Raw genomic sequence first — 23,625 nt, forward strand, 5'->3', positions numbered from 1 at the left:
GTAGAGTTTATCTAAATCAGAATCCTTATTCTGCTGTCGATTTTTGGCACAAATAAAAGCCAGAAAAAAAAATTGTTTGAATCGTTCGCTGTACATCGCGCTAACTTTTATTTGACTTGTGAAAATGCCATCAAACTCCCGATTCAACTGTCATTTTGGTTTGAAAAACGATGGTGAGTAATTTAAAACTACATTGGTTTATGGTTGTTAGGCGGTGAGTATGTTGTGTAGATGTATATAGGCGGTAAATTAAGCAAGTGATTCCTACAGTATATCACTTTTAATTATTAATTGCACGAACAATATATTATACACAATACAGTTCAACACGAATGCACACAAGGATAGTTCACACAGCCAAATAGTCCATAGAAGTATAACAGGTAGAAGAAACGAAAGCAGAAAGTAAAGTGAGCACAATTACATAAAAATACTTGTAGCAAGGAAAGCGAATGCGCGGTGGATAAGCTAGCATGAGAGGGGCTATAGCAGGCGACACGGGTTTCGCGGCGAGAACTCGAGTACCGACTGGTGCGAGGCGCGGCGTAGCGGCACGCGCGCATTGTTCTCGAAGTCCTGATGCGGTGCATAAAAGCATTACTAGTGGTAGTGCCACACTGCATACTCTCGGGTTGCAGCCAAATGGGCCGGCACGCCCGGGGAAGTACCACTCTCTCACTTAAAATCGGCGTAAAGTGGTAGCTACGCTACTGCGTTTCGTCCGGTATGTGAGAGTCCCGGAGGCCCGATCCCCCTCCCCCCCAAAACATAATGGTTGTGCAGAATTTGGTTTTATTACCCCAGGAGGGTACCATCAGCGACTGCGGTGGAGAATCCCTCTCTGGGCATCCATGCTCAGGACGTACACCACCTGAGCAGGGATGCCCAGGCTGCCCTCCGAATTCTGGGGGGGGCAATTTTGCGCTCGCCACTGTTCGGGGCAAGCGGAGCAGGCATCATAAGGCAACCCCTACCACCCTCACCGTGGACTTCTGCAACATAAGGGGACTCAACTCCAACTTGAACGCCGTTCACTTACACCTTGAGACGGCGAAGCCGGCCTTGCTCTTTCTTATCGAGACCCAGATATCCTCTCCTGCCGAAACGACTTTTCTCTCTTACCCCGGGTACAAATTGGAACATTCCTTTGTACCACGAGCTGGGGTGTGCGTTTACATCAGAGATGATATCTGCTCTCGACGCCTCGGCAGCCTTGAAGGGCAGGACCTATCAATTATCTGGCTGCGTGTAGACTGCGACGACCATCCGCGAATCTACGCGTGCCTTTATAGGTCCCATAGCGGTAATACCGAAACCGACCGACTGGTTGAGCACGTCCAAATGGCTACAGATTCCATGCTGCAGCAGATCCCATCCGCAGAGATCGTAATTCTTGGCGATTTTAATGCCCACCATGCCGAATAGCTTGGATCGCGCACTACCGATCATGCGGGTAGATCTGTTCTCGACTTCGCTTTAGCATATGATTTGACACAACTAGTCCCCTCGCCAACGCGAATACCAGACGTGGAGGATCATACACCTTCCCTGTTGGACCTTCTGCTGACTTCCCATCCGGATGGCTACCAGGTTATCGTCGATCCCCCTCTGGGCTCGTCGGACCACTGTCTCGTCCGAAGTACAGTGCCGGTGGCGCGGTACTCACGACCTCGTTTCGTGGGCTGCCGCCGAGTGTGGTACTACAAGTCAGCAGATTGGGATGCGATGCGGTCCTTCTTTGCATCCTACCCATGGGGGCAGGTTTGTTTCTCACCGGATGATCCGACCGTTGTTGCTGACTCTGTCGCCGATGTGGTGCTTCAGGGTATGGAACTATTCATTCCATATTCTGCGGTCCCCGTCGGTGGCAAGTCCCAGCCCTGGTTTGGTCGTTTCTGCAAAACGGCTTCACGCCGAAAATGGGAACGCTACCAAGACTGGGCTAACGCATCTGCGTCTCGTGATGTAAACACCAGCGCATTCAGAAAGGAATATAACTCTGCCTCTAGGTCCTTCAAAAACGTGATTGCTAAGGCGAAGACGGAGTACATTGGCAGAATTGGCGAGAGACTGGTGCGCCTCCCTTCAGGAACACGTGCGTTCTGGTCTCTCGCCAAGGCTGTCTTAGGGAATTTCTGGCAGCCTTCCTTACCATCTCTGCACAAGGACGGTGAGTCATTGGCCCATGCAGCGAAGGAGAAAGCTGATCTTTTAGGCTCTCTCTTCACAGCAAACTCGACTCTGGATGACCGAGGAAAGTCACCACCAACAATCCCGCGGTGTGATACCACGATGCCGGAGGTTAAATTCCGGCAAAGTGCAGTTCGTAAAGCACTTCTTTCCTTGGATATTCATAAGTCGAGTGGACCCGATGGCATCCCTCCAATCGTGCTACGGATTGGTGCGCCCGAGTTGGCGCCGGTTTTAACGCGTCTTTTCCGGCAATCCTACGCATTAGGCGTCGTCCCGAACTCCTGGAAGACTGCTTTGGTGCATCCGATCCCTAAAAAGGGCAACCGCTCAGACCCGTCCAATTATAGGCCTATAGCCATCACCTCCTTGTTCTGCAAGGTAATGGAGTCCATTATAAACTGCCAGCTCCTGCGGTACCTAGAGGAGTACCAGCTGATTAGCGACCGCCAGTACGGTATCCGTCGGGGTCGCTCAGCCGGTGATCTTCTAGTTTACCTTACTCATAGATGGGCGGAAGCAGTTGAGAGCAAGGGGGAGGCATTAGCAGCCAGTCTTGACATAGCCAAGGCCTTCGATCGCGTGTGGCACAAAGCGCTTCTTTCGAAGCTTCCTTCCTATGGGCTTCCCGGGAAATTACTCAATTGGATTACCAGTTTTTTGGCAGATCGGAGCATCAAGGTCGTTGTCGACGGTGCATGCTCCGAGTTAAAATTCGTCAATGCTGGTGTTCCACAAGGCTGCGTTCTATCACCCACTCTGTTTCTTCTGCATATCAATGACTTGTTGCAAATCAGTAACATTCACTGCTATGCAGACGACAGCACCGAAGACACCTCATACACCGGCCGTGTTAATATTTCTCGGGAAAACGTCGAAGAAAACCGGAACAAACTTGTGTCTGAAATCGAGTCTTCGTTAAACAAAGTCTCGAACTGGGGTCGGCTAAACTTAGTCCATTTCAACCCCAAAAAGACGCAAGTTTGCATGTTAACTGCTAAAAAAAACACCATTTGTCGTATCTCCACGATTCGAGAACATTCCGTTGGCCGCCACAGCTAGTATCGGAATACTTAGCGTCGATGTTTCGAGCCTCGTTCAGTTCAACGGTCAATTGGAAGGCAAAGCCAAATTGGCATCAAAAAAGCTCGGTGTGCTCAGCAAGGCAAGACTGTATTTCACGTCGGCCCATCGTCTAAGACTATACAAGGCGCAAATTCGGCCTCACATGGAATACTCCTCTCACCTCTGGGCGGGTGCTCCCCAGTACCAGCTCCTTCCATTTGACCGTATCCAACGTAGAGCGGCTCGAATTATCGACGATCAAGCCCTTTCCGATCTGCTTGATCCTTTGGCTTTGCGTAGAGATGTTGGATCGCTCTACATCTTCTACAGAATTTATCACGGGGAATGTTCCGAGGAATTGTTCGGATTAATCCCGGCTGCTGAATTTCACCTTCGGACATCTCGCCAAAATTCCAAATATCACCCGCACCACCTAGATGTCCGAAAATCCACAACAGCGCGATTTTTAAAACATTTTCTGCTTCGCACAACCACTCTGTGGAACCAGCTGTCGCCGACGGTTTTTCCGAACCGATACGACTTGGGAACCTTCAAGAAAAGAGCGTACTCTTTCCTGAAAGGCCGGCAACGCACCTGAAATCCCCCCGGTGTTGCAGATGTCCATGGGCGGTGGTAGTCACTTTCCATCAGATGAGCCTCCTGCTCGTTTGCCACGTATGACATAAAAAAAAAAAAAAAGATAAGCCGAGGCGGTGGCCCGCGCGTCTCGAAAGCACGGGTGTGGCGGCGAATAAATATAAGTTAAATATTATATCGAGTACATATATAGTAAATAAGAATAGATGAATGATAAATAGATCAATAATGCTAATAAATAATGCCTGTTGCACCTCATGCAACTTTTTGTTTCAATATTCTAATTTTTAGTTTTATGTTTGGGTGCAATAAAGTATAAATCTATACTAATATATAAAGCGGAAGAGTTTGTTTGTTTGTTTGTTTAAACGCGCTAATCTCAGGAACTACTGGTCCGATTTGAAAAATTCTTTTTTTGTTGAATAGTCCAATTATAGAGGAAGGCTTTAGGCTATATAACATTACGCTGCGACCAATAGGAGCGCAGCGACAGTGAGAAATGTTGCAAAAACGGGGAAAATTATTCACATTTATGGACTTTCGATGCGTGCGCAGCATAAACATTTTAAGTTACTCAAAAAATGTGTATGAAAGATATATTCCTCTTTTAATAAAAAAAAAAAGTCCGTGACACTATATGTCTATTTGTTAAGAGTGTGCTAGCAGGCGGGGCGCGCCGGCGGATGAGGGGGAGGCGGGTCTGCCCCGCCGCCGCGCTCGCCACTCTCACCCGCGGGTGTAGTTCTGCGAAGTAGCAATGCACATAACGACTAAAAAAAATTAACATTCTTAATAGTTAAATTATTTATCAAAATTAGGTTTTGTTATCAGGTTATTTGCTCATTATTTTTTATCGTTTAAAATCGGTTACATTTAAATCATAATCTGCTGTAGTTTTAACTTACGATATAAGATAAAATTTCAATGAACATTCCTTCGTACTTTGCAAGTAAACAATTCAAACGTTTCACGGTATAAATAAGGTATAAAAATTACATTACACACGTAAAAAAGTTCAAAATGGCGAGCGATACTTTCACCGATGCAGATTAATCATCACTGAGAAAATAAATTATGCAAATAAGCAAATAGGTGAATATCGTTTAAAATGACTACACAAATAAATTAGTAGTTCAATATTTCAAGTAATTTCTATTACGTTCAAGCATATTCAACACGGTTGTACTATAATCACCTTATGAAATAATAACACCAAAGGAGAAACAATCTAAACTTCTTATTGTTCGGTTTGTTTATCTTATTACGTTTAAGTTAATATTGTTTGTTTTCAACCGACTTCAAAAAGGAGGAGGTTATCAATTCGTCTGTATTTTTTTTTTATATGTCTGTTACCTCATAACTTTTCACTGGATTTTGATAATTTTTTTTTTGTTTGAAAGATAGTGCTTCCCGTGGGGCCCCATTTTAATTTTATCCTGTCACGATGATGGTATCCTTATGAAAACAATATAAGTCTTAAATGTGCATTATGTATGTGCGCGATAAATAGGTGAATAACTCAAAATTGTGCCAACCAATTTTAATGATTCTTTTTTTATTATAAAGGATATACTTCAAGGGTACTATGGTGAAAGTTTGGTAAGGTTCTGAGCATAGGATCCATGACAAAGTAACGGTACGGAAGGGAACGGAACAATTCTAAGGAGCACGTTAGCGATACTCGGCCGAATCTTTTAGAAACAAAAATTTTGACAAAAAAAAACCGACTGCAAAAGAGAAAATAAATAATATGCTCTAAAAAGTAAAAAATAATTGCTTATTATTCTACAACTTAATAATCAAGTAACTTATTCTACTTACCAATATGTAGGTACGTTCTGTGTTTCCACGCAAGGAGATAAGTATGTACCTACCCACTTTAAATCTAACTTAACACAAACCTATGAATAACAAACAATGATCACAATATTTTTTAGATTTATACTATGTAAAATGAAATTAAAAATATTTAGACTATTTAAAAGTCAGCAAAGTTATTACGATAATATATTATAGTTAAAATTATTGTTATTTTTGGAGGCGGTGTCAGCCAAGGTAGGTTTGTAAATATATGATATACTCCAAATTTGTAAATCTGGTCTATCGATAAATACACTTCTTCTTGATGTTTTTTTAAACCCTATACGTACATAGTGGTCCTATATAATGACAGAAAATTGGAATCAAAATTGAGTGTTTAAGCAAACATGTCTACCGTCAGGTATTACAATTCATGAACTTTTCTCCTAATCCAAGACAAAGAAAAGTCATTCAGATTTACTATTACATTTCCTGTTGAACGTTTTGTTTGTTTTGGCAGAGTATGAATTTTGTTTGTGATTTATTTATTTACAATTGACTTTTTCTTTTGTCTTACATCCAGATGTCGATACACCTGCATCGAATTGTTAACAAAAAAAATATTCGCAATCGTACACTATTGTACAATATTTCTTTTATGTTTAAGAAAAGGGTTGTCATAATTGACCGTATAACAATAAGCAATAAAAACACAGATGTTGGTAATTTATTTAGACAAACTTTACCGGTAATTTTAAGAGGAACTAGAGCAGAAATTGTAAGGTCTTGCCTTAAAAGTTCACCGTTATGGAAATTTGTCCATACCTTAAAACTATCTACGAATATGAGAGCACATTTGGGGGGAGGAAGTACAAATTTTCCTTCAAAGTTACTTTTAATAGGAGATGGAAAAGTACCTCATTCTGAAAATAAAATTGAAATTGATCGCGATTTAGGAGACAAAGTGACTAGCATAGAGGATTTAATATCAAAAGTTTACCCTAATATCGTCGAAATAGAAAATAAAGATTAACAATGGATGTGTCAAGGGGCAATATTGGCGGCGAGAAATATGGCGTTGACGAAATTAACGACCTAATTTTAACCAAACTTCCAGGCGATATAACTACCTACACATCTATTGATAATGTAATGGATCAAGAAGATGCTGTCCATTGCCCACAAGAGTTTCTCAATTCTTTAAACCCGAGCGGCCTTCCACCACATTCCCTGAAGTTAAAAATAGGTGCTGCGATAATTTTACTCAGAAATCTTAAACCACCAAATTTATGTAACGGGACCCGCCTTCAAGTAAAATTCCTTCGCAATAACGTGATCGTTGCAACAGTTTTGACTGGTCCGGCAGTTGGTCAAACAGTGCTTATACCTCGCATCCCAATGATTCCAAATGATTTACCTTTTAATTTTAAAAGAATTCAATTTCCCATTAAGTTATCTTTTGCCGTAACCATTAATAAATCACAGGGCCAAACATTTAAACACGTAGGAACTGCTTTTCACACGGCCAACTATATGTCGCGTTGTCGAGATCGGGTTGCGGGCAAAATCAGTATGTTCTTCTACCACAAGAAAATAAAACTAAAAATATAATCTACGCTAAAGTACTGTAAAACATATTATTAAATCTTATTGACGATTATAATAACAAAAACCAACGTGAGCAATCAAACGATAATCATGATAGTGTTTCCGACAACTACGCGAACGAAGTCGCGGGCACAGCTAGTAAATAAATATGTAAAAAGAAATATAATACTTGTATATTATAGTAGGCCACATAACTCCCCCCCAGAGACCGTCACTACGGGCGATAAAAATCAGGAAACCTGACAGTGCGGCCCGAACGCGTTCTCCTGGCGTCATCCTGAGCAGAGGAATTATTTCCTATAGGAACGGGATGGGGAAGGGTATTGTGGTGAGGATGTGGATTGGAAGTATAAGAAGGTGGTGACGGGAGATGGCTTAAATAGTATATAGTCCGGCTTGAGGCGGTCTATGGATACTGTAACGTTTCTGCCTTTGACCTGTATCTTAAAGGTCTTATCACCTCGTTCTATCACCTCGCAAAGGCCAGTATAAGGTGGCTGTAAAGCGCCACGTAATGCGTCATCCCTTAAAAATACGTGGCTTGATGAAGTCAAGTCCTTGTATACAAAAATCTTGTTTTTACTGTGACGTGCAGCTGGTGCTGGTTGGAGTTTAGCTGCGAACTGGCGTAGGCGAGAGGTAAAATCCGATATGTCGGTAGGTTGGATAACAGTTGTCTGAAAGAATTCGCCAGGTAAGCGTAGTGGCTCGCCATACACCAATTCAGCGGAAGATGACTGAAGGTCATCTTTGAATGCGCTCCTAATACCTAGTAGCACCAAAGGTAAGGTTTCAACCCAATTGCTATCCGCGTGACACATTATTGCCGCTTTTAACTGCCGGTGGAAGCGTTCCACGAGTCCGTTACAAGCTGGGTGGTATGCAGTTGTCCTGCGATGTTTGAATCCGATCGTTTTTCCAAGGTATTGGAAAAGTGACGATTCAAACTGTCGACCGCGATTAGTGATAATATCGGTTGGACATCCAAATCTGGATATCCACGATATTAACGCCTTCCCAACCGTTTCGGCAGTCATTTCCACTATGGGTATGGCTTCTGGCCAGCGAGTGAAACGATCCACCGCTGTAAAGCAATAGCGATAGCCCTGTGATACGGGTTTTTACATTACATTAGCAGCCTGTAAATCTCCCACTGCTGGGCTAAAGGCCTCCTCTCCCTTTGAGGAGAAGGTTTGAAGCATATTCCACCACGCTGCTTTTGTCCACGTGGACAATAATGTCCACGTGGACAAAGGCAAATCGTGCGCGAGGGAGATCGAACGTGCCCAAAGGTGCTGACATGTGGCGATGAACCTTGGCGCGTTGACATTCCAAACATTGACGAGACCATTCACGGCAGTCTTTGCGCACTCCAGGCCAAACGAAACGCTCGGCAACAAGTTTAGCCGATGCATTAGCGCCCGGATGGCTGAGGCTATGAAGACTTTCGAAAAACTGTCTCCTCAAGGCTTTTGTCACGAAGGGTCTAGGAGACGGGGTGCTGACGTCACAATAAAGCTCTGTACGAGAGTTAGGAATTCTCAACTTTTTAAGACGGAGAGAGGATTCATCTCCCAGAAGCTGAGTCAACTCCATATCACCAGCTTGAGAAGTTGCCACCACGTCCAAGTCAACTGGCATCTGCAGTTCGTCGATACGTGACAGTGAATCGGCGACGACGTTGTCTTCACCTGGGATATGTTTGATGTCAGTCGTGAACTGCGAGATGTAATCGAGGTGGCGATAAAGCCTGGGCGAACAGTTAACTTTCCTTTCGCTGAAAGCATAACTGAGAGGCTTGTGGTCAGTAAACACCACAAAATGCCTGATCTCGAGCATATGGCGAAAGTATTTTATACTCTCGTATATGGCCAAAAGCTCGCGAACGTACGGAGAGTACTTCTGTTGGGAGGGACTCAACTTCCGCGAGAAGGATGCCAGAGGTTCCCAGCAGTTATTTTTAAACTGCTGCAATGCTGCGCCCATTGCCAGGTCGGAAGCATCTGTAACAAGAGCGAGATCGGCCTGACAATCTGGATGAGCTAGTAATGCAGCGTTTGCAAGGCTCTCTTTGCATTTATTAAATGCTAGAAAAGTATCGTTTGAGATATCAACTGGCTGCGATGCCTTGATGCTGCCAGCAAGTAACGCGTTTAACGGGGCTTGCATAACAGCAGATAGGGGTATAAATCGCCTGTAAAAATTGAGCATTCCTAAAAACCGTCTAAGCTGTCTGACCATCTTAGGTACAGGGAATTCAGTGATGGCCTGGTCCTTGGATTCCAAAGGCTTGGTGCCGGATGCAGATATTTGGTAACCCAAAAATGTGACCTGCGAGGCTCCGAAGACGCACTTAGATGTGTTGACGAGGACACCGTATTCCTTCATACGACTGAAGAGTTGATTAAGATGAGCTTCATGTTCAGCTTCGTTTTTGGAAAAGACGAGAAAATCGTCCAAATAACAGAAGCAGAAATCAAGCCCTCTCGTCATCTCGTCAACAAATCTTTGGAATATTTGGCCAGCGTTTCTAAGACCAAAAGTCATGAAAGGGAATTCATACAGTCCAAAGGGAGTGGTGATGGCGGTTTTAGGAATATCATCCTTAAAGACAGGGATCTGATTGTAGGCCTTCATCAGATCAATCGTGGAGAAGACGGTACAACCAGAAATGGAATGAGCGAAGTCGTGGATGTGCCTAATAGGATAACGATCTGGTATAGTCCGTGAATTGAGCATGCGATAATCGCCGCATGGCCGCCAGCTGTTATCTTTCTTAAGCACAAGGTGTAAAGGAGAGGACCAGGGGCTTTCGGAAGTACGCGCAGTGCCGTTGGTGAGCATAAGCTCAAATTCGTGGCGAGCGATTTTCAGTTTATCCGGTGCCAGTCTGCGGGGGGTACATGAGATAGGAGGGCCAGGTGTGGTCCTTATATGGTGTACCGTGTTGTGCTTTGGAGACGCCGGTGTGCGGGATTTAACGAGAAAACTTCGATAGAAAAAATAATAAGACGTGTATCAGTGGTGAACTGCTATATTCAGAGTGACGACAAAAAAATATGTAACTTAAATCTAAGTACATCTAATTGCACGACGGCGCAATAAGTGCAGCTGCATTAAATTTCTCGCAGCATTGAAAGCATGGCTTTTAACCATGGAAGGTTATTATGATGACAGAGGCAATGGACAAATTCTGTTGAATGCCCTTCTGATAACACCAGTAGACGTCCGAATATCCGCCACGCCAACAATACCGTCCGAACCAGGGTGGACTGCAATAACTCTTCCAAGTCTCCACTTTAAGGGAGGAAGATTGTCCTCCTTCACAACAACCATGGATCCTAACTTAAGCCCATCTTTACATGAGCGCCACTTGGTCCTCTGTTGGAGTTCAGCTACGTACTCCTTACTCCACCTTGCCCAGAAATGTTAGCGGAGTTGTTCAATTCTTTGGTAGCGAGTAAGCTGGCTTGTTGAAACATCCTGAAAATTAGGCTGTGGTATTGAGGTGAAGGGTCGGCCAGTTAAAAAATGTCCTGGCGTAAGCGATGTATCGTCATCAGGATCTGAAGACAGCGGTGTCAATGGTCGGGAATTTAATATTGCTTCGATCTGTGTTAACGTAGTGTAAAGCTCCACAAAAGTTAAATGACTACAACCCAACACTCGCTGCAAATGATATTTGGTTGACTTCACACCAGCCTCCCAGATTCCACCGAAATGAGGACTATACGCAGGTATAAATTTGAAAGAAATTCCATCAATAGCCAAAGATTCACTTAAAGAAGTTGCATTAGACTTAAGAAACTTTGATACGTCGTTATATGCGCCTACAAATGAGGTACCGTTGTCTGAAAATATAGTTGCGGGCTTTCGTCTTCGCGAAATAAAACGATATAAAGCCAGTAGAAAATTGCTACTTGTTAAGTCACTCACTAATTCTAAGTGAATCGCCTTGGTGGTAAAACAAATGAAAATAGCAATATACACTTTCACTAGCCTACATCCGCGACCCTGGCGACTAGCGCATATTACAGGGCCACTGTAATCAACGCCAGTAGTCTGGAACGGGTAACCAGGAAGAAGCCGCTGCCGCGGTAAGTTTCCCATCATAGGAGTTACTGTAGCTCCCTTCATTCTACGGCAACGTACGCATTTATGGAAGCAATCCTTTGCTAAATTTTGGCCACCAATAGGCCAATAAGTTTCCCTAATTGAAGCCAATAATAATTGTGGGCCCGCATGCATTAATCTTTTATGTTCATAGTCAAATAACAACTTAGTGAATTCACGAGTGGACTGTAAAATAATAGGATGTTTTTTCTCATATATAAAGTTCGCATTATCGAGACGTCCTCCAACATGCATTATTTGGTTATCGTCTAAATAAATATTAAATTTAAGAAGAACGCTCTTTTTAGGCAAACTGAGTTTATTAATTAACAATTTGTGCTCAGAAAATGATTCACTTTGACTTTGAAAAGTTATTACATTTAAGGCATTCTGTAACTCGGACTCTGAAATAAATGTATCATTTACTGGAAGTTTTTTACATAATTTAATAAATCGAAGCATGTAAGCAATTGAGCGCAAAAGTCTAATGTATTCCGAAAAAGCTTAAAATTAATAAATGAACTATTGCTATTATCAGAAACCACAGCATTTAACGAAATATCAGTACGAGTTTCGGGCAAAGTTTCAACCTGTAGATGTTTATATTGATTAGGCCAATTGCACCTATCTAGCCGTAAAAAGTCTGGACCTGACCACCACAGATCGGAACTTTGCAGTTTTTAAATATCAATTCCACGCGATATTAAGTCTGCTGGATTCTTATCTGTGGGAACATGTTGCCATGTACAGATACCCGCCCTTTCTAGTATTTCAGCAACGCGATTGCATACAAAAGGCTGAAGCCTAGAAGGCAACATCTGTAACCATCCTAACACAATTATCGAATCAGTCCAACAGTAGGTTCGGCTAATAGTTACTCGAAGTGAATCTTGAACTACTAATGCGCCACATAACTCCAACCTTGGAATAGTTGTAGGTTTGAGAGGCGCCACCCGACTTTTAGCCATTACTAAGCGAACCAAATACTTATCGTCGGGATTATTGCTTCGAATATAAGCGCATGCACCGTATGCCCACTCAGAAGCATCGGTAAATAAGATAAGAAATAAATAAGAATAAGGTTTATAAGATAGGTTATTGAGGATGCTCAAAATAAACCACAAATTGTTTCTCTGAAAATACAAAGTTTTGTTTTATTTAACACGCCTTTACAATATCATAACAATTATCATTAAACTATTACAATTTTACTTTTATCTTACCTGAAAATACAAAGAAACGACATTTAAATTTCACTAATATCGCCTCCTTTATTATATCGCTTTATTTTCTTACAAAATCAAAGTTCAAAATAATCTAAACATTATCTGTCATTCTGTCATTCAACCATCAAATGCGCGGCAAACTGACTTTCAGTTACAGATTAAAAATGCGCGGAGCGCAGCAAATTTGGGATAATGAAATGTCATTTCATTATATCTCCCCCCCTAAGAGCGAAAATTCTAAATAATATAATCTAGAAGTTATATTCATATTCGTTTTCTTCTACCTCATCTGCTGTGATAGGTTGTAATTTTGTTATGTGAAATAAAGTTGATTCTGTTTTCCTGTTGCCAGTGTCAATCCTATAAATGGAATTTGATATTTTCTCTATTATCTTGAAAGGGCCTATTTTTAATTCGTCTAATTTTTTTCTATTCAGTCTATTTCCATTTTCTACATATACACTGTCTCCTATCTCAAACTCTTGCATTTTCCTATTTCTATCAAATATTTTCTTATTGTACTTATGGGATTTTATTGTATTCTCTAATGCTAATCTTCTATCAGCAATCCACTTGTCTTCGGTTTCTATTGTTTTAATTTCATTTGGTAGAATACTAACATTTGTTCCGTCCAGTAAATATTTTGGTGCAAAACCTGTAACAGAGTGGTCTGTTTCATTATATTTCTCTATACATTCTCTTGCTATTGTTGTCCATGTTCTCTTATTATTTTTCTCATTTATTTTACATCTTATTTTATTTACAATTGTTTGGTTTAATCGTTCGTTCAAGCCGTTAGAGAATGGTGTATTCACAGCTGTAAAAATTAGTTTAATGTTATTCTCCTGCAAATGTTGTTTAAATTCTATTGAATTGATGCCTGGATATTGATCTGTCAGAATTATACCAATCTCATCTGTCTCTAGTACTTTCTTTGTTAATTTTATAAAGTCACTTGCGTTCTGTGTCCTTTGTCCTCGTTTTGGGTTAATTTAAATTTCTTTATCATATCCAATCCGATTATAAAATCATCAAAATCATCATTTTCTACTATATACACATCCACCTCTTCTTCTATATCAAATATTTTTATTTTTATTGTTATCAAGCCATCTGTTTTTTTCACACCATTAACCGTTTTCATGTATGCTATATTCACATTTTCCTTTTTTTCTTTTAATTTAATCAGTCTTGAATTTATTAAAGAGATCTGTGAGCCTGAATCATAAATGCCGCTCACTTCTAATTTTTTCTCTAATAAAAGTTTGATCTTGATTAATGGTGTACTTACTCGTTTTTTTTCTCAGTGTTTATATCTACTTCAATTATGGAGTTGTTATTTACATTCCTGGGTTTAAAAAACTTTTCAGATTCATTTTTATTTTTCTTGAATCAACATGACTCCTCCAGATGATATCTAATGCCTATAATATTTACAGGGCCTGGGAGGAGTCACAGGATGCCTTAGGGATATTTTGTGATTTATCTAAGGCCTTTGATTGCGTGCAACACGAAACTTTGGTGAGGAAGCTACGTCATTATGGAATTAGGGACACTGCACTCAGTCTTCTGATTTCGTATCTGAGCAATCGGATTCAGAGGGTTGATGTAAATGGAAAGAGATCTCCCGGGTCTCCAGTTACTGTGGGGCCCCTCAAGGATCAATTCTTGGACCATTTCTCTTCCTTGTTTATATAAATGACCTGCCACATCTCCTAGGTGATAAACTCGAGATAGTATTGTTTGCTGATGATACTTCTTTAATTTTTAAAATAAAAAGACGTCTTTCAATATATGACGATGTGAACAATACTCTCTCTGAAATAGTAAATTGGTTTAGTGTTAATAATTTAATGTTAAATAGTACATAAACATAACATAATCAGCCTGTAAATTTCCCACTGCTGGGCTAAGGCCTCCTCTCCCGTTGAGGAGAAGGTGTGGAGCATATTCCACCACGCTGCTCCAATGCGGGTTGGTGGAATACACATGTGGCAGAATTTCGTTTAGACACATGCAGGTTTCCTCACGATGTTTTCCTTCACCGCCGAGCACGAGATGAATTATAAACACAAATTAAGCACATGAATATTCAGTGGTGCCTGCCTGGGTTTGAACCCGAAATCATCGGTTAAGATGCACGCGTTCTAACCACTGGGCCATCTCGGCTCTTTGATTGATTGATTTTAATTGATGTTAAATAGTAAAAAGACTAAATGTATTAAATTCACTACTCCCAATGTAAGATGTGTCAAAACGAATGTACGCTTAAACGGGGAAGCAATAGATGTTTTAGAATCAACAGAGTTCCTTGGTATGACAATAGACTCTAAGCTCCAATGGGGCCCCTATATAAATAAATTGGCGAATAGACTCAGCTCTGTAGCCTATGCGGTAAAAAAAATTAGACTTATGACTGATGTGGATACGGCTCGCCTTGTGTACTTCAGTTATTTTCACAGTATAATGTCGTATGGCATCCTACTCTGGGGTAATGCAGCTGACATTAATACTATTTTTGTACTGCAGAAGAGGGCTATTCGTGCAATTTATAACCTGGGCCCAAAAGATTCGTTAAGAGATACATTTAAAGAAATTAAAATAATGACTGTCGCTTCTCAATTTATTTTTGATAATGTTATGTATGTACGCAAAAACATAAACGATTTTCCCAGAAATTGTGACGTTCATTCTATTAACACTAGGAACAAGAATAAACTTGTTACTCCAAGTACCCGATTACACAGGGTTAGATACTCTTGTTTGGGGCAATGTATACGTTTTTACAACAGGATCCCAGAAAACGTTTAAAATTATTCAATTATAAAATTCAAAAGAATCGTTAAAGAGCGTTTGTGTGCTAAAGGATATTACAACACTAATGACTTTTTAGTTGACTGCACACCTTGGGAATAAAATGATCGCCTCCAGGCTGCTTCAAATAACTAAAATATAATTATCATTGTACATGGAAAATGGTTAAAAAAACAAAAAAAAAATATATCCCGCTGAGTTTCTTTCGCCGGTTCTTCTCAGGTCTGAGGTGCTAAATTCCGAACCGGTGGTAGATTTTTGACAATCAATAAGCAAGTGTAAACACTTCTATATTGAATAAAGATTTTTGACTTTGACTTTGACTTTGTCCAGAGATTCACAGGTCTTACATGGCTTCTTATCATTAGTTTTATTTTTATAAAGGAATGTACCGCTTTTTACTGTAGTTGAGTTTTTCTTGTACATCATACTTTCATATTTTCTTATCTCATTGAACAAATCAGTAGTGTTATTGAGTTCATCCCTGTTTAATTTATTTAATATAAACCCAGGTAAACCCGTTGCAATAAGATCTATCATTGTTTTGGAGTCTATCGATTTATTTATATCTAGTAGAAGTATTTCTTTTTTTATAGCGTAATCAATTAGTAGTCCTTCTTTATATCTGAATGCAAGAGCATATGTGACTATATCCCCTCCTCGGTTTTTAAAAGTCTCTAAAAATTTGTCTTTCCATTCAGTCCACTGTGCATTTATTGTAAGTTTTATGGTCATTGAGCTATATCAATCCAAACAAGATTTTTCTAAAAACAACCTAAATATGTCTATTTTTGTCTCATCTTTTGATATGTTAAAGCGCTCACATTCTTTTTCAAAACTCTCGACCCATTGCATTGCATTAGGGTTCTTACTTGTGAATTTTTCAATAATAAATTTCTCTGAAATATGTTTTAGGTTATGTTGATTTTCTTTCTTCGTAGTAGTTTCTATTCATTTTTCAAAGATATATTGCAAATTGTCACTTTTGGCTACTGGTTGTTTTAAGCTCATTTCTTCTAAATATTGATCTAAAAATTGCATATTACCTTTTTCATCTAGATATGTTTTCTTAAGATCTTCATCCAATTTTATCCATATTTTTCTACTTTGATGCCTTTTCTTTATGCTATTTTTTATTTTTGAGAAAGTGTTCATCTTGATAATATATGTATGATGAGTCACCGGCTTCAGCTCCTCAGGTAAAACATAACATTTTCCTTCTTCTGTAGATATCGAGGTTATGGCTAATATATTAGATTTGCCATCATTTGAGGCTATCATCGTAAATTCGAATTGCAGCCGGTCCATTTTAGTTGACGAAAATGTCGTTTTATAAGATAGGTTATTGAGGATGCTCAAAATAAACCACAAATTGTTTCTCTGAAAATACAAAGTTTTGTTTTATTTAACACGCCTTTACAATATCATAACAATTATCATTAAACTATTACAATTATGCTATTATCTTACCTGAAAATACAAAGAAACGACATTTAAAGTTCACTAATATCGCCTCCTCTATTATATCTCTTTATTTTCTTACAAAATCAAAGTTCAAAATAATCTAAACATTATCTGTCATTCTGTCATTCAACCATCAAATGCGCGGCAAACTGACTTTCAGTTACAGATTAAAAACGCGCGGAGCGCAGCAAATTTGGGATAATGAAATGTCATTTCATTACATATGAACTTCTAGTTCCCTGTATGCTTCGCAAATAACATTACGTGGGATCCTGAAATTGTTCAATAAAGGTAAAGATTCCCTAATGATGTTCCAACGTGAACTAATATTTGCGTTTAGGGGTTCATCCCATGAGTTCTTGTCTAACCACATTTGTTGGAATAACATTTTCATTGTGATGACACAAGGAGATAAAAGCCCTGATGGATCAAAAATCCGTGCAATCACAGAAAGTAAATCGCGCTTAGTATTAGCATTACAAGCTAAATTCATGCTTATCGGAAACCCAAGCTCATCAGAACTGGTATACCAACTGAGACCTAATTACTTGTTAGGCTCTTCAGAACCCATGTCTAAATCGAACGAAAAGTCAATCGATTCAGGTACTAATTGAGATTCATTGGTTGTCCACTTTCTTAGTCTCATGCCAGCTAAAGATAAAGCCTTCGTGACCTCCCTACGAATAAATAGTGCTTCATCTAAGTTCATGCTACCGGTACACAAGTCATCAACAAAAAAGTCATGTTGTATAATTTTAGCTATGTTACTGTCATTGCATTATAGACCTATTTGCTTAAGACAACGAGTAGCTAAAAATGGTGCACTTGTAGTGCCATATGTGACCGTGTTTAGTTCGTATACCTTGATTGGTTGATCAGTATTAGCTCGCCAAACAATTCTTTGCAAGTACCTATCAGATGGATGAGTGACGACTTGTCTATACATTTTCTCGACGTCAGCGGCTAAAACGTACTTATGTTGTCTGAATCGAAGAAGGATAGACAACAAGTCATCCTGAATTGTCGGCCCAACCATCTGTACATCATTCGAAGAAATTCCGGACGATGTAGGACTACTTGCATTGAAGACAACACGGAGTCTAGTTGTGCTGTTTCCGTCACGTAGGATCCCATGGTGTGGAATCTAATATCCATTTGGATTTAATTCAGATGATTTCAATTCAGTCATATGACCTAATTGAATATACTCTGACATAAAATCACAGTACATCCTACGGAAAGAAGGCTTAGTCTTGAACCTACGTTCTAAAGAAAACAAACACTCTGTTGCTCTTTTATAAGAATCTCCTAGCACAGAAGGGTCCTGTTTTAGAGGTATGCGAACACAAAAGCGGCCGTCACTTAATCGCGTCGTATGTTTATTAAAGTGATCCTCACATAACCGTTCCTCCGGTAAATAATGAGATGAATTGGAACTCACTTCTACTAATTGCCAGAAACGTGATAAGTCAGATCTAACATCATGGTTACAATCCGTTATTTTAGTAAAATTACAACGAATATCACTCGAAAGCATTGTGGCGTAATTATGAGAAGTAGGACCGGCAACTATCCAGCCTAGTCTAGTCTCGCAAAGTACTGGTTTACCAGAGCCTAATTTAATTCTTTGCGATCCTAACAAGTCCCAAAAGATATCTGCGCCAATCAAAATGTCTACTTCATTAGGCTTATAAAAGGTGGGATCTGCTAAACATATATCTGACGGAATATGTAAACTAGAAATATCAATTTCACGACACGGTGAAATGTTTGTAATAACTAGCAAAATGAAACACTGCATTTTACAAGAAAAAATATCATTTAAAGACGTCATATATGACACATTTTGCCTACGTGCGAAGATACGTTATTTATTCCGCAAATCAATTTGTCAATTTGAGTCAAACACTTTCTCTCATAAAGCAAGACGTACTACCGCTTATCGAGGACTGCACGAACAACATGCGCGCGATTCTTATAATCATACACTTTGATTAAAGCGGTGGACAACAGCACGTCGCTTTGCTTACGCTCAGCACACTGCAAGGCAACGCTTGCTGGTAACGCTACGTTATTTAAGTCGCAAGTGGCTGACGAAGATGGAGACATTGAATTATTATTCGAATAATTAATGTTATTCTGGTTTTGATTACTGCTATTTATAGTATTTTTATCACCCGAAGTGTGGATCAGTGTATTATGTCTACGTTTACATAACTCGCAACCTTGCTTCTTACAATGATTCGCAAAATGACCGGGTTTTAAACAATTAAAACACACCTTGTATGACGGCAATAATTTAAAACGTGCGTCGTTACTGAGTGCGAGGAACTGCGGACAATTTATTAAATTGTGGTCACCTTTGCACTTGGGACATGACTTCTGTGCTGATTCCATGTCAGAACTGCGAGGAGACGGTGTACTGACCATAGCTTTGATTTTAGGACGTAAGTTAGATGAAGTCTGAGACTGAGTACGGGACAATTCTAAAGTTTCGATTAAATCGGTTCGAGCGCGTATAAACTGCACAAAGTGGTTGAATGTAATAGTGTAATCCTTATCGAGACGACCCTTAAATTCCTCCCACTCTCGAAACGTCTTATTATCAAGCTTGCGGGTAACTATATAAATTAAAAGAGTATCCCAATACTTAACTGGTTCACCTAATGTAATGTCTCAAGGGCTCGCAGATTTTTGTTTAATTGATCTATTAAACCCTTCAAAATACGAAGACTCTTTATGAATCATTTCTACATTAAATAATGCCGATACATGATTTTGCACCAATAAACGCTTATTACTAAATCGGTCGCATAATAACTTCCAAGCTACAGAGTCATTACTAGCAGAAAATTCAACTGATTTAATAACCACGGCAGCAGACTCATCGAGAGAAGCTCGTAAATAGTGAAACTTGTTTACTTCGTCAATATTATCGTTATTGTGAATAAGACTAGTGAAAGTATCATGAAATTCCAGCCAATTGCTGCAAGAGCCACTAAATTTCGGTAACTGTATAGTAGGTAACTTAACTGGCGTATGTGTATTGCTATGAGTACATTTATCACTATTACTAGATTGAGAATCTTTATTAAAATTACTTAATAAATTGTTTGCTTTAGAAAGCGTCTTATAATACGACGACTCAAAATCTGAACGCTCAGCAAACTGTACTTTAACGACTTCGGTGATGCATTCTAGACGCAACTGTACCTCATCATATTGCTCATATAACGACTCCATCTTCCCAATACGCAGCTGTAGTTCAGTGACATCACAACTCGATAATTTATCCCTCAGCTGATCAAGATAATTTATGAAAGCAGTCAAACGACCTTTGAAGCTCCCTCACTTCTTAATTAATTCTTTTTCCTCAGACATTATGGGAGACGAGTGCGATGGTCAACCTGAAATTTATATAAACCAATATTGAGCAACAAAATATTTAAAAATTAAACAATAAATAAATGTACCTACTTAGCAATTTCAGCGCTAACACAATAATAGCAAAATATAAATTTATAACAAATATTTTATTATAATTATTTATTACCCACTATTATGAATTCATAATTATAACTACAGTTAACAATATTATATGCGAATAAGCAAAGCAAAGTTAATTTAACTAATCACGTAAGCAACAAATGTTCTAGAAAGAATCTAATAGTTTGCTAATGACTCGACATTCACATGCAATTTAAACAATAGACAAAAAAATAAGATAACAAATAATTGACAATATTTAATAGCAATAAAACAAATAAACTGTATCTTTAATTCCTTATCTATTTAAGTAGAACACGTAACAATCTTACTATGTAAAAGTACCGGCACACGAATAAGTAAAAAACTAATAAATTGTAATATGAATTAAATAAAAAACGAAGCAAATTGCTTACAATACTGTAATACCTTTAAAATATACATTTATTGAATTGCAGTTAATTATTACAATATATAAAAAAAATATAATTACTTATTTAAACGTCGGACACAGTAAAATATAATTATGAAGTATATAAAAAGTTACTAACCTTGTAAATCCTTAAATAACTTATATACTACCTTTACGAGTATTGGGTGACCAAAAAATAGTGGAATATAGAAAATTAACACAAAAACTTCAGTTCAAATCCACGTTCACGCTATTTAACCTTGACCGGGGTTAAGGTTCAACTTATTTATTACTTCGAATAATTATAATGTTGTATGTTTCTCAATAATCCACAATTGATGCAGCTTATCTTCCGCTAATTTAATAAAATCCGGGTCGGTAAAGGACCGTGTGCGGGATTTAACGAGAAAACTTCGATAGAAAAAATAATAAGACGTGTATCAGTGGTGAACTGCTATATTCAGGGTGACGACAAAAAAATATGTAACTTAAATCTAAGTACATCTAATTGCACGACGGCGCAATAAGTGCAGCTGTATTAAATTTCTCGCAGGCGCTTAAACAGCCGGAGTACTTGCGGGATGTGTAATTTCGGGGTACTTACTCAGAATAGCGTGATAGCGCGTGTCGCCTGTTACAACCTTTACAGAAAAAAATATTAGAATTTGTTAATGAAGCATTTGAAGATAAAGTTGTCGTATTGTCTAGTAGGCGTTGATTCCGGCAATCCGCAATTAAAATTATAAAAACTAAGGAACTCAACGCCTATTATTGGCTTAGTAACATTAGCCACACTGAATCGCCAAGGAAAAGATCGTCTTAAACCTAGATTTAACTTAAGATCGATAAATCCGTAGGTGTCGATAGTCGACCCGTTGGCTGCACTTAGCTGGTAGTCCGTTTTGGCCGGACGATCCCGAAGTGCCGAGCGAGGGTAGACACACAAGTCACTCCCGGTGTCCACCAGAAACTGTGTGTTGGAATAGCGGTCGGTGATGAAAAGGCGACCCGAAGACGCTGGACAATCGTTTGTCGCCATTACCGACTGCCCGCGGAGTTTCCCGACTTCGCGTATTCACATGGCAATTTAGCATGGTACCAACACATGGGGTACTTCCGGTGACTGGTGACCTGACCGGCTACGACGGCGTGAAGGTGAACGCCTGCGGTCACGTTGCCTGGAACGCACTATGGAGCAGCAAGATCCTCGGGTATGTTCTTCCAGGTTCACCGTTAGAAGCTGTACCATCATCTTCAGCTCTGCGATCTCGTCAGATTGAACCGGAGGGGGCGATTGATTGGAGGACATCGTGGCAACACTGCACGGTGAGGTCACCTCCTGGATGCGATCAGCTAGGTTAGCCAGCTGTTCCAGTGGTTGTGTGACCTGCGACGTTAGCACCGTCTGGATGTTGTGAGGGAGACGGTTACTCCATATCGTCCTTAAAAAATCTTCTGGTACTGATGGTCCCGCCAAATTCTGGAGGTGGCGCAAGAACTGATATGGCCTCCTATCACCGAGTTCCTCACAAGTCAATAATTGCTTAACTTTCCTTTCGTGTGAAGCAGATAATCGCCATATTAGTTCGCCTTTTATTTTACTGTAACGATGGCTAGCTGGTGGGTTAACTATAACATCCTTCACTGCTTTCGCGTGTTGGATATCCAAGTTGGTTATAACGTTATTAAATTTGATCGCATCATCAGTAATATCAAAATTTTCAAACTGACCTTCTAGGAGCGCGAACCAAATCTCTGGATCCTCGGGAGAAAATGGAGGTACCTTTAATTGTATCCTTCTCATAGTTGCTGATGATCCGGAACGTCCAGTAGAAATGCGCGTCATTTTCTTTCCGTGTGTAACGTGGTCGCCATTTTGTGAACCGGCCGTTTTTGCAGTCACTACTATCACTCATTTAAAAAAAAAATGTTCACTTTGCGGGGTCACCAGTTATGGTTGTTAGGCGGTGAGTATGTTTGTGTAGATGTATATATGCGGTACATTAAGCAATTGATTCCTACAGTATATCACTTTTAATGATTAATTGCACGAACAATATATTATACACAATACAGTTCAACACGAATGCACACAAGGATAGTTCACACAGCCAAATAGTCCATAGAAGTATAACAGGTAGAAGAAACGAAAGCAGAAAGTAAAGTGAGCACAATTACATAAAAATACTTGTAGCAAGGAAAGCGAATGCGCGGTGGATAAGCTAGCATGAGCGGGGCGATAGCAGGCGACACGGGTTTCGCGGTGAGAACTCGAGTACCGACTGGTGCGAGGCGCGGCGTAGCGGCACGCGCGCATTGTTCTCGAAGTCCTGACGCGGTGCATAAAAAAGATAAGCCGAGGCGGTGACCCGCGCGTCTCGAAAGCACGGGTGTGGTGGCGAATAAATATAAGTTAAATATTATATCGAGTACATATATAGTAAATAAGAATAGATGAATGATAAATAGATAAATATGTAAAAAGAAATATAATATTTGTATATTATAGTAGGTCACAGGTTTATGTTTGGGTAAAATACTGGCCCAGTTCCTACCACTGGTTTCATTTGATGAACTTCATAGTATATTTGAGGATACGTAAACCTTCGGACAGAATCAAATATCTTTTATCTATATATATCTATCGCAGGTCCATTGCAACGATTTCCTAAACCACAATACCTAGAAAAATTTAATGTATGGAAATCTGTCCTCGCTGAAGATATTCAAGACAAAGGAGACATTTACACTTATAACCAAATTCGAATATGCTATCGCCACTTTGAAGAATGTTATTGTTCATAAAGCCACAGACTCACAGCTAATGCAGTTCCAACACTAAATATTGGT

The 23,625-nt window shown here is 39.6% G+C and overlaps 1 long non-coding RNA gene across 1 annotated transcript; it reads left to right on the forward strand.

The window, feature by feature from the left end:
• The first annotated feature begins 119 nt into the window (after positions 1-119).
• Positions 120-23,625, forward strand: LOC135194605 (uncharacterized). The gene is made up of 3 exons (XR_010309851.1): positions 120-196; positions 23,295-23,357; positions 23,507-23,625. It is a non-coding gene; the product is annotated as an uncharacterized LOC135194605 (long non-coding RNA).

The sequence above is a fragment of the Vanessa tameamea genome, chromosome W (assembly GCF_037043105.1).
Source record: "Vanessa tameamea isolate UH-Manoa-2023 chromosome W, ilVanTame1 primary haplotype, whole genome shotgun sequence".
NCBI classification, from domain to species: Eukaryota; Metazoa; Arthropoda; class Insecta; order Lepidoptera; family Nymphalidae; genus Vanessa; species Vanessa tameamea.